This window comes from Staurois parvus, unplaced genomic scaffold (assembly GCF_062004578.1).
Source record: "Staurois parvus isolate SC_StPar_1 unplaced genomic scaffold, SC_StPar_1.0 ptg000288l, whole genome shotgun sequence".
In the NCBI taxonomy this organism is placed as follows: domain Eukaryota; kingdom Metazoa; phylum Chordata; class Amphibia; order Anura; family Ranidae; genus Staurois; species Staurois parvus.
This window is the reverse complement of record NW_028318084.1, coordinates 1749795-1762385: the sequence shown is the minus strand read 5'-3', so window position 1 is coordinate 1762385 and position 12591 is coordinate 1749795.

Sequence of the window (12591 nt, the reverse complement as noted above, 5' to 3'; positions counted from 1 at the left end):
TGCTCTCATCAGCATTCCTGGCAGCAATCTTCCTTTCTCTGAACAGGATCAGGGTCTTGGACATGATCAGCTTCACTTAGCTGCAGCTCTGGTTACTGAGGGATGCTCTCACACCTGGATGCCATCAGATTCTCTGCTCACACGGCTCCTCCATTTACCATCCTCCAGACATGGCTGCTCTCTCTCCTCTTCCTGTTCTCTCAACTCTGTGCGAAAACCTGACCTCTTCATGAATATAGAAATGTCTATGCAATCTGAGGCTGTGTTAGGAAAACAGTGGCATTTTGTGGCTAAACCGCAGAATGTCAGTCCAGAACATTTAATTTACTCCACACAATAATTTACTCCACACAAACAGTGTTCAAACAATGAGAGCTGTTTCTCCATCTCACTGGGGATGCTGCAGACCCACCCTAGAACTGAGTAACCAAGACAAATGGCACCAACATGCGGGGGCCGTGGTGTGGGCCTACATCAACACTGTTCACCTATGCACCGACCAAACGCGCCCTTCTTCCTAATGTTCATGCCATACAGCCAAAAGTCTGTGGGCGCCCAGTTCTTGGGTGCAAGAACATTGGGAGGGGATGCCAAGGACCAGACAGCTAGTATTCAGCAAGCACAAAGAGATGTCAGGTGGTAGCTCTGGAGGTGCTACCATGGTGACCAGGGGACCAGGTGTTTTTAAAAATACCAAACGCACCAGAAGCAGTAAACTGGAGCCCAAGTGGGAGTGCATCCCATACCGGGTAGTATCCCACCTACACCAGTCTACAAGTTGGTCTCTGAGGGGCTCGGTCCCATAAAGAGGCGACTGCACCGAAACATGCCTTCCAAGCTTTCCAATGACCAGGAGGCACGTGACTCCATGGACTTCCCTCCTGCATGAAGCCCACACTGAGTGGTTCCTGCTGCCCCTTGTGCTCGAGCCTCCGACCGCCACCAACTCAGAGACTGACAACTGCTGAGAGTCTAGGAGACCCAGCAACCCCATCCAGTACCACAGACTGTACTGACATGTCTGAAGATTCTGCCTTGGGCCCCAGAGAGGGATAAATGGAAGACATGAGTGTCCCCTTGCCCCTGTGGCCCCTGAGTCACTAGAGGAAGATGAACCTTTGCCAAGTGACTCTGCTGAAAGCCAAGAGAGTCGTCATCCATTGTGGTCCAACTGTGAGCAACTTCCTGCAAGATATTCTGACTATGTTGTTTGACTTGTTTTATTGCTTTGTTTATCCATGCCCACGTTGCTTTTATTGTTGTTGTTGTTCTTACTCTGTTGCAATGCCTAGGACAGCATCTGTCAAAGATTGCCCGGGGGTCAGTAGGGGGCCCCATGAGATGCCCCTGGTACCTTTTTCATAGTCTTTTTTGATCCCCTATTACCCGGGGGCCCGATGAGTTGTCAGTCCGCCCCTGGTAATACCCTATTTACTTGCTTTTCGAGAGATAATATATACAGTCATCTACTGCAGAGCTTCAAGTCTGCTTTCAGAGTGACCTTGAGTTATGGTAAAATTGTAAATCTGCTTTGTCTGAGGTAGTGTAACCTGAGGTGTCAGAGGAGTTGAGAACTTTAGCCATATGTGATTTTGCATTTCCGGTCAGGGGGCATGCCCACCCTACCCGTGCCGCTACTCGTGGCCTCGGCTGTCAATCACTGGGTCCCGGCCGGTCATTACTTGCCGGCACCCGTTGATCACCGAGTATTGCCGACGGGGGAGAGAACTGTATGTAAACAATACAGTTCTCTCCCCTGTCAGCTCCTGCACACTGCTTTGTACAGAGCCATACAAAGCAGTGTGCTTGCAGTTGAAAGAACACACAGAGCTTACTGTGAAACAGCACACAGTTAACCCTTTGATCGCCCCATATGTTAACCCCTTCCTGCTCAGTGCCTGTAGTACAGTCTCAGTGCTTTTTATTACCACTGATCACTCTATTGGTGTCACTGGGGATGTCAGTGACACCAAGTCAGTTCCCCTCAGTGTCAGAATTCCCACCACATTCCCACTATAAGTCACTGATTGCGCCATTACTAGTAAAAAAAAAAAAATCCAGTATAAATACCGCCATTTGTAAACGCTATAACTTTCACGAAAACCAATTCATTTACACGTATTGGAACTGTTTTTAGCAAAGACATGTAGCAGAGTACATTTTGGCCTAAATTTATGCCATAATTTGTTTTTTTAAACATTTTTTACTGGACATGTTTAATATCAAAAAGTAAAAAATATTGTTTTTTTTCTCAAAATTGTCAGTCTTTTTTTTTTATAGAGCAAAAAATTAAAAATGCACAGGTGATGAAATACCACCAAAAAAATAGCTCTATTCGTGGGAAAAAAAAAGGATGTCAATTTAATTTGGGTGCAGCGTTGCATGACCACGCAATTGTAAGTTAAAGTAATGCAGTGCCATAACGCAAAAAATGGCCTGGTCAGGAAGTGGGGTAAATCCTCTGGAGGGCGAGTGGTTAATAGCATGAGAAATACTAGTGGCATGAATATGGTGCCAGAGGTTGAAAAATCCCGGAAATTACAGTGGTACCTAAGGTGGCACTTATACTGCTATCCTCATTGAAGGCCTTTAGAAAATCAATCACAGCGTGTAGATTTTTAAAGGAGCAGAGCATGTTCACTTTGCAAAGTGAATTTTCACTCAGCTTAGTGAAACTATGAGAACATTCACTTTGAAAAGAATATCCAATCATATAAAGGAAACTATGTGAAAATTCACTTTGAAAAGTGAACATACTCTACTCCTTAAGTAAATCAATACAGCTTTTTTTGGTTCTTCTCCCATTTTATCATTGTAGCTGCCATTTTGCTGCCGATGTAATGACTAGAGAAAATAGAACTGTTTAACCTCCTCAGCGGTATGATTATTTCCGATTTTTGGTGCTGAAAGCGGTACCATTATTTTGCATGGAAATATGTAGTTTTTTATTGTAGGCTGTAATTTTTAGGAATAACTCACTGAAATCTGTCCGGACAAGAGTCTAGTAAACATCCCGGGTATGATAAAACTTGAAACACGAAATCATAAAACTATAATTTAATAAATAATCATAAAAAATAATAATATAATAATAATACATTTAATTCAATAATATAATCAAACCAAAAACATTGAAATTTGAAATACAGAGGCAAATTCGCACATCGCTGAGCAAAGTTGCAAAATTGTTTTCAGTGTCTGATGAGGAATTTCCCCCACGAATCATTATCACTCAATTCTGCAAGTGGTTCTGATTTACTATCGCTGTTCTCTAGCCGGTCTAAAACCGCTTTTGACATAAAGGGACGCTTTTTGGACGCCATGGACGTTTCTCAGTTTCCAGGCAGAAAGAACAGACAAAATGCAGGCAGGGCGCCGGACAAAGCACTCGGGACAAAATATATGTGAAATGCATTGAAACAGCAATGTTTTACTATATAATAATCATTTTTTAAAAAAATGACATTTTTTAAAAATTTCAAATTTGCCGCCGGTTCTGGCACCCGTACGCCCCGACGTCACAGGGACCGGAACACGGAAGCCGGATGCCGGCATCGGCCGGAGGAGATGGCCGGGGACACTGCAGGGGACACATCGTGGGAGCGAAGGACAACGTAAGCTCTGCAGGGACTCCCTATGCAGCGCCGCATGGTAAGCCCGAGTGTAGCTCGGGGGGGTTACCGCTTTTGGTACTGAAACTTTACCCCGAGCTACACTCGGGAATACCGCCAGGGAGGTTAATGAAATTATCATCTGTAAATGAAACATCTTTTCATCCATCTTCTATTTGTAGAGCAGGAATAGGTCTGCTTATGTTTGGAGAATTCTGATTATGTTCCTTTAGTTGCAGGGATCGACTGTGGATAGGCACACAAGTTTGAAAGAATCTAGTCTTGCTGTTGATCAGAATGACAAATCCTACTTAGTGGAGGTTAAATTCATCAGTAGGTAAATTTGAGGGGAACAGGTTAACTACGGGGGGGTTTCTTCAAACCCAAACCTCTGAATGAGTTAATTCATGGAGGATTCTTGATTCTTTTTTTTTTTTTCCAAAAAAGATTTTTATTAGAAGAAAGCAGTCATAACAATACATGTACAGACGTGAATCCAAGGTCGGACATATCACTGTACGGCGCTACCCGTGTCACAGACGGGTCAAAGCATAACAGGCAATACAAAACATAATGTTGTAAAACATAGTGTCAACGTAATATTACAGTCCAGGAAATGTACGGCATATAAGAAATGCGCAGAGAGATATATTGTCTTTTGACCTTTGAGCAGTTTTTTCTGTCAGGGGAGTATGAAGTGCATGATAAAGAATATGAACAGCACATGCTAAAGCTTTGGATCTGTTTCACGGGTTTAACCATTTGACGCCCCGCCTATGGCCAAATGGCATCCGTAAAAATGTATTAGCTTTCCGGGAGGCCGCCATATGGCGTCCTCCCGCACATGCGCAGTTTGTGCGCTTGCAGAGCCGTGCAGCAGCATGATCTGTCACCTGCCGTGCACCTCGGACACGGCCGATGACAGATCTGAGTATCGGCCCCCATTGCCGGTACCATGTGACTTGCTGTGACCAATCACAGCAGGTCACATGACAGTTGTATACAATGGATGGCTTCATTCATGCCATCCATTGTATACTAGTGTCTAGCTGTGAATGGTCACAGCTAATCACATGCACATGTCATGTGATTAGCTGTGGCCAAATCACAGCTAAGCACGAAAAAAAAAAAACCCTGAATGAATCGATGTCATTCAGGTAAATGCTTGCTTATAGCAAAGTAATTCATTGCTATAAGCAAATTGTGTAAAAAAAAAAAAAACATACTGATCACTTCCCCAAAGTAGTACAATGTTACTATGGTAACATTGTACTGCTTTGGACATAGTGAAATATGAAAACAAAATCTTAAAAAAAAGAAAACAAAATTTAATAAAAAAATGTAAATATATATATATATATATTTTTTTTTTTCATACTGTCACCAGTCAGTGTCCCTGATCACTGCCATGCCAGTTATATGGTGACGCTGTACTGCACTGGTGACAGTATGTAAAAAAAAATAGTGAAAATAAATTTTTTTATTTTTTCATTTTCTGAAAAATTATGACAAAAAAATTACAACTTCAAAAAACTCGCCATTCCTCTTATGAAGTACGTTGGACTGTCTACTCTGCAAAAAGGGGTCATTTAGGGGATATCTGTACTGTCCTGACATTTGGGGATATCTGTACTGTCCTGACATTTGGGGGATATCTGTACTGTTCTGACATTTGGGGGGATATCTGTACCATCCTGACATTTGGGGGATATCTGTACTGTCCTGACATTTGGGGGATATCTGTACTGTCCTGACATTTGGGGGATATCTGTACTGTTCTAACATTTGGGGGATATCTGTACTGTCCTGACATTTGGGGGATATCTGTACTGTCCTGACATTTGGGGGATATCTGTACTGTTCTGACATTCTTGGACCTCAAGAAATTAGATTGGCTGTCAGTACTTCAGGATTGATCAATATTCAGATCTATACCATAGTTTGTGAACTCTATAACTTTCCTACAAACTAAATAATACATCCTAATTTGGGTTATTTTCACCAAAGACATGTAGCAGAATACATCTCGGCCTAAATTTATGAAGAACAATTATTTATTTGTAAACTTTTATAACAGAAACAAAGAAAAACGTGTTTTTATTTCAAAATTTTTGGTATTTTTTTTGTTAATTTAGCAAAAAATAAAAACTCCAGCGGTGATTAAATACCACCAAAAGAAAGCTCTAGTTGTGTGAAGAAAATGATAAAATTTTGCTTTGGGTACAATGTCGTATGACTGCGCAATTGTGAGAGCGCTGAAACCCGAAAAATGGCCTGGGCAGGAAGGGGGTAAAATTGCCCGGTATTGAATTGGCTAAGAATTGGATGTGTGAGTGATATGGGGCGTAGTACGTCCGTTTTGAGGACAGCGTTCTGTATCAGTTATGGTACATAAACGAAGATAGGAGTAGAGTATAGGTGGGGGCTAGAGATCAGATAGAGAGAAGGTTAGTTAGTAAGTAGAATAATGAGGTGATAAAGTTAAGTACAGAGAAAGAATAAAAAAAAAGGAGGGGGAGTGGGGGGGAGGGCTTAGGGTGAGGTAAAATGGAAAGGAGTATGAATGTTTGCGGTTAGGTTGCTCTCAACCTGTGAAATGAGCCACAGTAAAAATACCTACTTATAGCTTAGGACGTGATGCGTATCAAGACAGTCAACCGGGTAATATGCAGATACAGGTTCTAAGGGAGTACTGGCTTCTTACTACCTCTCTGAGGTCTTTTATATTATTGACCACATGAAGAGGGGCTTCCATATTTCATTTTTCATACATTTATATTGGCACGTTTGACCAGTCTCACTGTCAGTTGAGGGATTCATTGGGTAATTATCAGTATAGGATTAATCTCTGGACTTTTAATATTGCAACACAAAAACCTGCACAATTTGTTAGCCACAGATATACTTTCCATTCTGATAGTCCTGATAGACTATTTTAAACTTATTATGCCTAATTTGGTCCTGTGTATAACGATCAACCTCAGTGGCAATGATCTGCAATAGTGATGAATGAACTGAACACCAACTGAAAAAAAAAAAGTAAACCCCACTTAAGTCTTTTGGAGTCAAATCTTGTCATTTATTTCTCTCCTGGCAAATTTACCAGCATATGTAGCTGACATTGTCATGGGGGACAGGTAACAAGGCAAAACAATACTGTGGACAGAAGGCCATTTAATGCAGCTTAGAGAAACACCAAAAAAAATACTGAAAATCTACACATCCTTTAACCACCTTCCGCCCACCCTATAGTACAATGACGGGCGCAAGGTGGTTCTCTCGTTCTGATAGGACGTCATATGACGTCCTTCCATTCTCACCGCGCATGTGCGGCTCGGGGAGCACGCAGCGCAGCGATCGCTGGTGCGCTGTGTCCCTCGGACACAGCAGATCACGGAAGGAGCTGAAGATGTCAGCTCGGTCATGTGATCAGCTGTGTCCAATCACAGCTGATCACATGTAAACACGAAAATGCCGGTTATCAGCATTTCTCTCCTCTCAAGTTGTCACGCTGACAGAGGAGAGGAGAGCCGGTAATCGGCTTTCCGTGGAGGGGATATGTGCCCTGATGATCAGTGTAGTCCCAGCAGTGCCACCTGTCAGTGTCCATCAGTGCCAGCAGTCAGTGCTCATCAGTGCCACGTGCCAGTGCCCATCAGTGCCACATCAATGCCACATATTAGTGTATACCAGTGCAGATCAATGCCACATATCAGTGCCCATCTGAGCTGCCTTTCAATGTCACCCATCAGTGCCAGTCAGTGCCACCTATCAATGCCAATCAGTTCCACCTATCAGTGCCAGTTAGTGTCACCTATCAGTGCCAGTCAGTGTCACCTATCAGTGCGCATCAGTGCTGCCTATCAGTGCCAGTCAGTGCCGCCTAACAGTGCCAGTCAGTGCCGCCTAACAGTGTCGCCTATCAGTGTCATGTATCAGTGCTGCCTTTCGGTGCCTATCAGTGATGCCTGTCAATGCCCATCAGTGCAACCTACCAGTGTCTCCTCATCAGTGCCCATCAGTGCCACCTATCAGTGTCCATCAGTGCAGCCTATCAGTGCCCATCACTGCAGCCTCATTAGCGCACATCACTGAAGGAGAAAAATAACTTATTTACAAAATTGTATTAAAAAACTAAGAAAAAACTTTTTTTTGTTTTCAAAATTTTCAGTGGCTTTTGGTTTGTTTAAGAAAAAAAAAAATCCCGAGGTGATTAAGTACCACCAAAATAAAGCTCTATCTGTCTCAAAAAAATGATAAAAATGTCATATGGGTACAGTGTTGCATCACCGCGCAATTGTCATTCAAAGTGCGACAGCGTTGAAAGCTGGAAATTGGCCTGGGCAGGAAGGGGGTATAAGTGCCCGGTAGGCAGGAAGGGGGTAGAAGTGCCCTGTAGGCAGGAAGGGGGTAGAAGTGCCCTGTAGGCAGGAAGGGGGTAGAAGTGCCCTGTAGGCAGGAAGGGGGTAGAAGTGTCCTGTAGGCAGGAAGGGGGTAGAAGTGTCCTGTAGGCAGGAAGGGGGTAGAAGTGCCCTGTAGGCAGGAAGGGGGTAGAAGTGCCCTGTAGGCAGGAAGGGGGTAGAAGTGCCCGGTAGGCAGGAAGGGGGTAGAAGTGCCCTGTAGGCAGGAAGGGGGTAGAAGTGCCCTGTAGGCAGGAAGGGGGTAGAAGTGTCCTTTAGGCAGGAAGGGGGTAGAAGTGTCCTGTAGGCAGGAAGGGGGTAAAAGTGTCCTGTGGGCAGGAAGGGGGTAAAAGTGTCTGGTAGGCAGGAAGGGGGTAAAAGTGCCCTGTAGGCAGGAAGGGGGTAGAAGTGCCCTGTAGGCAGGAAGGGGGTAGAAGTGCCCTGTAGGCAGGAAGGGGGTAAAAGTGTCCGGTAGGCAGGAAGGGGGTAAAAGTGTCCGGTAGGCAGGAAGGGGGTAAAAGTGCCCTGTAGGCAGGAAGGGGGTAGAAGTGCCCTGTAGGTGGGAAGGGGGTAGAAGTGCCCTGTAGGCGGGAAGGGGGTAGAAGTGTCCTGTAGGCGGGAAGGGGGTAGAAGTGCCCTGTAGGCGGGAAGGGGGTAGAAGTGCCCTGTAGGCGGGAAGGGGGTAGAAGTGCCCTGTAGGCGGGAAGGGGGTAGAAGTGCTCTGTAGGCGGGAAGGGGGTAGAAGTGCCCTGTAGGCGGGAAGGGGGTAGAAGTGCCCTGTAGGCGGGAAGGGGGTAGAAGTGTCCTGTAGGCGGGAAGGGGGTAGAAGTGCCCTGTAGGCAGGAAGGGGGTAGAAGTGCCCTGTAGGCTGGAAGGGGGTAGAAGTGCCCAGTAGGGGAGGGGTTAAATAACGTGCTTTGTAATGTGTTAAACCTGAGCATGAAATTGTACAGTACACCAGTATTATGGACTACTGCAAAAGTGACATTTAAAAATAAAATTTTATAAATTAAAATAAAATGCCAACACTATGGGGTAGATTTACTAAAACTGGTGCACTCAGAATCTGGTGGAGCTGTGCATGGTAGCCAATCAGCTGCTAACTTCGGCTTGTTCAATTAAGCTTTGGCCATACAATCTGGAAGCTGGTTGGTTTGTATGCTGAGTTACAGCAGATTTTGCTCTCTCCAGTTTTAGTAAATACCCCTATATGACAGTTCCTTGGCTTTGTTCTGTTTGTAAGCCATGTGATTGGGGGATTCCAGGTGATGGCTTTGACCAAATATTGTAATGATCATGTCTGGTAAATGACATCCCCTTGGATCCCCAGCTGCTCTGTCTACATTATAGCAGTAGATGGGCAGGGCCAGATTAAGAACATCATGGGCTTGATGCTGAGGATTTTGGGGGGCCTTTTTATGGAAAGCAGTGGCGGCAGTGGAGCAGAATTAAGAGTGGCAGGGATATGATGCAAGTCAAGTCATATCCCTGCTCTCCTCTTACTGGCTGCGCTCCTGCATTTCCGGAAGCCTATGCTGGTGTTTGCCCAAACTTTAAAGCAGAGCTGCATAGGCATAATGCTAGAGAATCCTGAATTTTGATTTGCCAGAGGGGGTTTTCATCAGGGTGCACCCTGAGGTGAAAGCATACCTTCAAACTTGAGAAGGAGGGACAGTCGAGTGAGGTGGAGACCTGCAGTGGACATAGCGAGATATGGCAACACGTGGGTGTGGCCATACAGGGGGAGTGGCTTAAGGTACAAGGTTATGGGATGGTAGAGAACTTGTGCTAGAAGGTGTGGTGCAGGGAGGTCAGATATGTATTGAGGAGTGCTTTAGGAGGGGAGAGGATTTCTGCTAGACAGTGGGGTGGGGGGATCAGATATATACTGGGGGTGCTTTGGAAGGAGAGAAGACATGTGCTAGAAGGTGGGGTGGAGGGGGGTTAGATATGTATTTTGGGGGAGTGCATTGGGAGGGGAGATGATTTCTGCTAGACTGTGGGGTGGGGGGGATCAGATATGTACTGGGGGTGCTTTGGAAGGAGAGAAGACATGTGCTAGAAGGTGGGGTGGAGGGGGGTTAGATATGTACTTTGGGGGAGTGCATTGGGAGGGGAGAGGACTTCTGCTAGAAGGTGGGGTGGGGGGTCAGATATGTATTGGAGGGATGCTTTGGAAGTGGGTAGGACTTCTTCTAGGAGTTAGGGTGGGGGGGTCAGATATGTATGGGGCTGCTTTGGGAGGGGAGAGGACATCTACTAGAAGGTGGAGTGGGGGGGGTCAGATACGTATTGAGGAGTGCTTTAGGAGGGGAAAGGAGATGTTCTATAGGTGTGGTCAGGGGGATTTTAAATCCAATCCCCCCCTTCTAGCATAAATCCTCTCTCCTCCCAAAGCACCCCCTAGCACATACACTCTTAACACCCTCTCCCCAAAATCACTCCTATTAAGTGTACATCTTTGTTAATCTAACCCCCACCCCCTTCCCTGTCACTGTGTCCCCCTCCTCAGCAAGTTTCCATTTACATTATACTAATTACAGACCTCAGATCAGCACTGCTCAGACAGATCAGTGTCCCGCCACCTCCAGCTGAGAGCTGAGGAGGAGGAGGCGGCTTCTGTCCTCTCTGCTGTGAAGTAGTGTGACAGGCAGCCAATGGGGAGAGATACCAGCTGTCATACAGAGATGCGATTGCCAAGTGGCATCACAGGCACCCTGCAAGAGACACAGGTTTCACTGGAGACTGCACTAGAGTGCCATTTCCGGGCAAGTTACTAGAGTCAAGAGCCGGAACCTGTTGCAGCACTCGGTTCCTCTCCGAGACTCAGCCTTGATGGGCCTATGTTAATGTAGGGTCCTGGAGGTACAGCTCCAATAGCCCCAACATTAATCCGACCCTGCAGATGGGGAACTGTCAATTAAGGATGCTTTGAGGTTTCTTCAGAGGTGCCTTGGAAAAATGTCTAAAAATTACCCAAAATTGGTATACAAGCCAGCTGGTGGAACACGCCTGCCTTTTAGTTACACAAAGCCACAGGCTTTCATTGTCCACCATTACGACCTTCTAGCAGCCAGTGTCCTAACAACCAATTACATCATCAGCTGATTAGGAGGATGTTTGTTGCCTGCACAGCATCCTTATATGACCCTCCCCTGCCCCTCCCCATCAGTGCTGGGGTCACATTAGCTGAGCGATGGAGAAAAACAGAGGGAGAAGAGAAACATTGAAATGCTAGTCAGTACCAGTGTGCAAAAGTGTATTTACATTGGAAGAATAAATCACCTCTAACGTTGGGTGTCCTACATGTGTGGTTGTTGCTCTGTTGTATAAAACTATTGGAACAGTTTTTTTTTACATTTTGGAATGGGGTGCCTTGAGACTGTCCATAATTTAAAGGGTGCCTTGAGACTGTCCATAATTTAAAGGGTGCCTCGAGACTGTCCATAATTTAAAGGGTGCCTCGAGACTGTCCATAATTTTAAAGGGTGCCTCAAGACTGTCCATAATTTTAAAGGGTGCCTTGAGACTGTCCATAATTTTAAAGGGTGCCTCGAGACTGTCCATAATTTTAAAGGGTGACTCGAGACTGTCCATAATTTTAAAGGGTGCCTCAGGACTGTCCATAATTTTAAAGGGTGCCTCGAGACTGTCCATAATTTTAAAGGGTGCCTCGGGACTGTCCATAATTTTAAAGGGTGCCTCGGGACTGTCCATAATTTTAAAGGGTGCCTCGGGACTGTCCATAATTTTAAAGGGTGCCTCGGGACTGTCCATAATTTTAAAGGGTGCCTCGGGACTGTCCATAATTTTAAAGGGTGCCTCGGGACTGTCCATAATTTTAAAGGGTGCCTCGGGACTGTCCATAATTTTAAAGGGTGCCTCGGGACTGTCCATAATTTTAAAGGGTGCCTCGGGACTGTCCATAATTTTAAAGGGTGCCTCAGGACTGTCCATAATTTTAAAGGGAGCCATGACATTGTCCATAATTTTAAAGGGACTGAAAAAAAGGTTCAGAAACACTGGTCTAAACACAAAACATACAAAGACATTGCACAAAAGGAGAACCTCTTCTAGGGGAAGGCTAGCTGTGCTTTGGTAAAGGTGATCACATAAAACCAAAAGCAAATTTCTGTTTTATGATTCATTGTCATTGATCACTGATTTTGATACCACTGATATCATTTTTACAGAGAACTCAAATGCACCTTTGCATCTGCTTACAGTATGTATTAGATTTTTAAATACCTGCAGTAAACTCTGTAGTAATACCTGCAGTAAACTCTGTAGTAATACCTGCAGTAAACTCTGTAGTAATACCTGCAGTAGTACCCATACCAACTTTCTTAACAGTGAAAGTTGGTATATGTGTGAAATATTCATGAGAAGCTTTATGGAAGAGGAGATCTGTCACAACTAATATAAATAATGAGGCTGTTATCAGTGGGTGAAAGGCACATTCCGCATTTAAACAGGTTTAAAAACTAATTTGTAATACAATTTATTGACAGAAACCTATCTGGCCATATTTGAAGGTAGGTGACCAGCTGGAGTGTGTTTTCCTGCCAACAAAGGTTTTT